Source organism: Mesocricetus auratus, unplaced genomic scaffold (genome assembly GCF_017639785.1).
Source record: "Mesocricetus auratus isolate SY011 unplaced genomic scaffold, BCM_Maur_2.0 Super-Scaffold_100004, whole genome shotgun sequence".
Classification (NCBI taxonomy): Eukaryota; Metazoa; Chordata; class Mammalia; order Rodentia; family Cricetidae; genus Mesocricetus; species Mesocricetus auratus.
In genome coordinates this window covers 93,818,137-93,824,177 of record NW_024429189.1, presented here as the reverse complement: position 1 = coordinate 93,824,177, position 6,041 = coordinate 93,818,137, and positions in this window count along the sequence as shown.

Genomic DNA, 6,041 nt, shown 5'->3' with positions numbered 1-6,041 from the left:
GCTTTGACATTTTCCAGGAATATTGGGGTCTTATGAGAAATGAGGGTTTTTCAGTTGAGGTCAAGAGAATACAGCAACTGCAACTAGCAAATCCTGAATGTATTTACCTCTACAACATGCATCTTCTATTTAAGGGGATGAATCTTAGCAGCTAAATGCTTACTTAACATTCCACTATTCAATAAGATTATAGAGCCAAGTGTTGGTGGTGCACACCTTTATTCCTAGCACTCAGGAGGCAGAGGAAGGAGGATCTCTGTGAGTTTGAGGCCAGCCTAGTCTACAGAGCAAGTTCCAGGACAGCCTCCAAAACAATACAGAGAAACCCTGTCTCAAAAAATCAAAACAAAACAAAAAAGAGATTATAGCCATCAAGACCACATACCCAAAACAATAATAGATGAAAAACAAGCTTTAGGGTTTCTTTTTTCTTTTCTTTTTTTGAGACAGGGTTTCTCTGTGTAGCTTTGGAGTCTGTGTCCTGGAAATAGTTCTTGTAGAGCAGGCTGGTCTCGAACTCACAGAGATCCACCTGCCTCTGCCTCCCAAGTGCTGGGATTAAAGGCCTGAAAAACAAGTTCTTTAACATTTTCAAACATTTTATTCTAGCACCAAGGACTTCACTGATACTCCATACTTTATCCCAGTAGTTCTAGAACTAAAGATTGGGGGAGCTTGAAAGATAGCCAAACAGTTAAGAGTACTTGCTGTTCTTTCTTCCAGAGTTCAATTCTCACCATATTTTTTTTTTTTTTGGTTTTTACAAGACAGGGTTTATCTGTATTGTTTTGGAGGCTGTCGGTCCAGCCCGGCCTCGAACTCACAGAGATCCGCCTGCCTCTGCCTCCCGAGTGCTGGGATTAAAGGCGTGCGCCACCACCGCCCGGCTAATTCTCACCATATTGTGTGGCTCACAACCACTTGTAACTCCAGCCCCACGAGATCTGATGCCATGTTATGGCTTCTGTGGCACTCATACATGTGCCATATTCTCATAGAGACACACAACTTTAAACCAAAAAAAAAAAAAAAGAAAAAAAGAAAGAAAGAAAGAAAAGAAAAGCTGAGGGGCTCAGGGGATAAAAGCTCTGGTTGGTCTCCAGGTTCAGTTCCCAGCAGCCACATAGCAGCTCACACTGTCACTCCTGTTCCAGGGGATCTGACAGCTTCCTCTGGATTCTTGCGGAGCAGGCATGCACATAGTGCACACGCATTCATGCAGGCAAAGCAGCCACATGCAGAGAATAGCAGTGCAGCACGTGGCTTGCTGGGCAGGCAGCGCTTATGGAGAATGCTGCCTTCTGCTGAGGGACTCGCTCAAAACTGACAATTTGTTGAAATATTCAAAAAATTGATCAGAGAGGAATCCAGTGAATTGTGTGCTGCCTCCAAATCCACTGTTGTTGTGGAATAATCTTGTACACTGTGAAGATTGTCATTCAACTGGTTTAATAAAAAGCTGAATGGCATTAGCTAGGCAGAATTTTGGGGGCATGGCACAGAGGACACTGGAAAGAGGGGTGGAGACTCAGAGAGTCACCAGCCGGATGGAGAGATGGGCAGTACAGAGTAAAGATAACCAAGCCGCATAAAAGAACATGGATGAAAGCTATGGGTTAATTTAAGTTGTAAGAGCTAGTTAGTAACAAGCCTAAGCTATGGCTGAGCTTTCCTAATTAGTAAGTTTACATGTAATTATTTGGGAGCTAGCTAGTGAGACAGAAAAAGTCCAACTGCACAGTACCTTTTTTTTTTTTTTTTTTTTTTTTGGTTTTTGGAGACAGGGTTTCTCTGTGGCTTTGGAGGCTGTCCTGGAACTCGCTCTGTAGACCAGGCTGGCCTCGAACTCACAGAGAACTCACAGAGATCCGCCTGCCTCTGCCTCCCGAGTGCTGGGATTAAAGGCGTGCGCCACCAACGCCTGGCTGCACAGTACCTTTTGTTTTGCTTTTTCAGACAGGGTTTATCAGTGCAACAGTCTTGGCTGTCCTAGAACTCACTTTGTAGATCAGGCTGACCTTGAATTCCCAAGTGCTAGGATTAAAGGCATGCACCACTATGGCCTGGCTTTGTACCTCTTTCTTAATGGGGGGGGGGGATGTTCAAACAATAACCCGTCTTTTACTTTGAAAGGAATAGCTCAGGCCATCAAGATGATTTGGTAGGACTGGTTGTAGTGGTGTACAGCTTTAGTCCCAGCACTCCAGAGGCAGAGGCAGGCAGATCTACCTAAGTTACAGGCCAGCCTGGGTTTCAAGGCAACTAGAGCTACACAGAGAAACCCGGTCTTGAAAACAGAAAACAAAAAAAGTGGGTTGGTGGATAAGGATGCCTCCTACCAACCTGATGACATGAGTTCAATGCCTAGGACCCACACGGAGGGAGGAGAAAATTGACTCCTGAAAGTTAACTTCTAAACACACACACACACACACACACAATTAAAAATGTAAAAGAAAGGGATAGCTCACCATACCCCTAGACCAGTGGGTCTTAATCTGTGGGTTTTGCCCACTTTGGGGTCAAATGACCTTTTCACGAGGGTATCCTAAAACCATCAGAAAACAGATATTCAGCCGGGCGTTGGTGGCGCACGCCTTTAATCCCAGCACTCGGGAGGCAGAGGCAGGCGGATCTCTGTGAGTTCGAGGCCAGCCTGGTCTACAAAGTGAGTTCCAGGACAGCCTCCAAAGCCACAGAGAAACCCTGTCTCAAAAAAACCAAAAAAAAAAAAAAAAAACCAAAAAAAAACCCAGATATTCATATTATGATTGACAACATTAGCATACTAGTTATGAAGTAGTAACAAAAATAGTTTTTATGATTGGGGCCACCATAACATGAGCAACTGTATTAAAAGGGAGGTTGAGAACCACTGCCCTAGACCATAGGACTTTAGAAGTCTTGTGGACTTCCGGAGGAATTTCCCCTTTCAGCACACTTTCTTATCAAGGTAGCTGGAATAGTTGTTAATTCCAAGCAGCCTGTTACCAATGTCATAGATCAGTGTGGCATGGAGAAGTACAAGGTCTCTGGAACAAGGCTGTAACAGGTACAGGGGTTGACAGAGTCCTAAATGTGAATGTACCTTTCTAGTCCTGTCAGTTGCAAGAGACAGTTCTTGATGGTCTTGACCATAAAATTGTTCAGGGCAAAGACATTCATCAGATCACTAAGTACACACTGATCAGGGGATGAATCAATTTGTTGCAGCAGTCAAACCACATCTGGAATAATAGCTGCAATTAGATTATGACCTGATTAACTCACTGATAATTCGTTCCATTCTCTGGGATTTGGGTCAGCTAGCAAGAGCAGAGGGGCACATGGAAGGAGCCATAAACTCCTAACTTAAACCCAGTGCTTGCTAGGCATAGCAGTGTCAATCCTGGTTTACTGTTTGCATGGTGAGCGGACAGGGGTCCTGGTGGTGGGTCTTCTTCCATTTCTTATTTTACATCCCTTCTCTACACCACTGCAATTAAGGCTTGAAACACATAATGATGCAGCCCTGTGTTTTTAGATTGTCAGGCTCAAATGAGATTGTGTAAATTAAAGTCCATTGTTGAGGGCAGCAGGGATGCCTTAGAGATTAAGAGCATTGGTGTTCTTGCAAAGGACCCAGGTTCTGTTCCCAGCACCCATTACCTCCTGTAATCCCAGCTCCAGGGGCTCTGACTTCTGCCATCTAAGGACACCTGCACTCACAGCATACACTTGCACATAGACACATACAGATATAAATACATTTTAAAGTACACTGTGCCTAGGATATAAGGATAATGACTGTCTTTAACCACGTCTCCCTCTTAAATAGAAAAACAATGAGGACTAGAGGGATGGCTCAGCGTTAACAGCACTTGTTCTTTAAGATGACCAGTGTTCAGTTTCCAGCACCCATGAGGCGGCTCACAACTGCCTGTATCGTCTTTCATCAGGCTTACTCCTGCTTCAGAACCTCAGGGCCCTTCTTCAGGAAGCCTTCCTTTTTTACTTAACTTCCATCTTTTTGAGATAGCATCGCTCTATAGCCTGGGTTGGACTGGAAATCCCCGTGTAACCCAGGCTGCTCTCAAACTTGTGGCAATTCTCCTGCCTTAGCCTCCTGGGCGCTGGAGTCACAGGGCTGAGGCACTACATTGGGTAGAGCTCTCCTTGACTGTCAGGTTCTGATCTCATTATGTTTTCTCTTTCCTGGCAGCTGGTCTAGAAAGCATTCAGGACAAGAACTGCATGGGTTCTTGTGGTACTAGGAATCAAACCCAGGACTTTGTCTATACAAAGACAAGCCCTCTACCAACTATATCCTCCACAAAACACTTTGGAGTTAGTGTCTTTGTATCTTCCATGAAACACTTTGGGCCAAGCATGGTGGCACAAGCCATTAATCCCAGCACTGGGGAGGCACAGGTGGGTGGTCTTAGTGAGCTTGAAGTCAGTCTGATCTAGATATCAAGTTCCAGCCAGTTTAATAGTAAACATGTAAGTACATAAATCAATAAATGTAGAGAATGTAGCTCTATTGGTGGAGTGCTTGCTTACTATACACAAAGCCCTGGGTCTTTGTACCACAAGTAGCTGAGTATTCAGCCTATGATCCCAACACTCAGAAGTGGAGGCAGGGTGACCAGGAGTTTAAGGTCATCCCTTCTGGATAGCCAGTTGGAGGCCTGCATGGGCTACACGAAATGCTCAAAAACAATAATAAATCATTAAAGGTGGTGCACGCCTTTAATCCCAGCACTCGGGAGGCAGAGGCAGAAAAATCTCCGTGAGTTTGAAACCAGCCTGGTCTACAGAGCAAGTTCTAAGACAGCTAGGGCTGTAACAGAGAAACCCTGTCACAAAATAATAATAATAAAAATATATGATCCCCATCCCACCAAAAAAAGCTGGGGGTGGTGGCCTATGCCTTTAATCCCAGCATTCAGGAGCTAGAGGCAAGTGGAACTCTTGAGTTTGAGGCTAAACTGTTCTACAGAGCTAGTGAACATCCAGGGCAACACTGAGACATCTTGTCTCAAAAACCAAACAAAAAAGTCTGACCTTTTGACCTAATGAATTTACAATTTGGGCCTATCAACAAAATAGAAATACATATGTATACACATGCAAATTTCCTTTGTCCTCCTGTTAGACCCTAAGGGGACACAAAAGCCCACCCACCACCCTGAGGATTTTATAAAGGAAACCCCAACATGAACAGTCAAGGTGGAGATGCTGTTTTCAAGAACGGGCCAACAAATGGGGCACATGTCCACCTCACAGTGTCTTCTTAGGGAGCCAGTCGCCATCTTCTAGGTACAGTCAGGACAAGGTAGGTTCAAACAGGCCCTGCACTCTGAAAGACCCATGGAAAAAGTGGACTGGAAGCTGTGTCTTTGAAAGTCCTTTTATTCTCTAACTCCTCAGACACACAGTTGGCAGAAGGGGCCTCTACCTCCCCCTTAACATCTTTGGAAAAGGCCCCGCACCAGACCTGGGTTTTCCTCCTTGGCAAAATGGACAGGCTGGTCTACCATGAATCTCTCCTGAGGAAGGAGCCCTCTCCCCCAGTTCTTAAGCATTTCCCCCCATAACTCATAGGTGAGGAACTGACATCTTTTTTTTTTTTTTTTTTTTTTTTTTTTTTTTGGTTTTTGGAGACAGGGTTTCTCTGTGGCTTTGGAGGCTGTCCTGGAACTAGCTCTTGTAGACCAGGCTGGCCTCGAACTCACAGAGATCCGCCTGCCTCTGCCTCCCGAGTGCTGGGATTAAAGGCGTGCGCCACCACCGCCCGGCCGGAACTGACATCTTAATTGTCAAACCACTGACCCTAGAGTTCATGCCTTGGGGCTGGAGAGATGGCTCAGTGGTTAGGAGCACTGGCTGCTCTTCTGGAGGATCCAGGTTCAATTCCCAGTATGCACATGGCAGCTCACAACTGTAACTTCAGTTCTCCACTATCCAACGGTCTCACACACAATATACATGCAGGCAAAACACCAATGCACATAAAATAAAAATAAATAATTTTTAAAAAAAAGGATTCCTGCCTCACT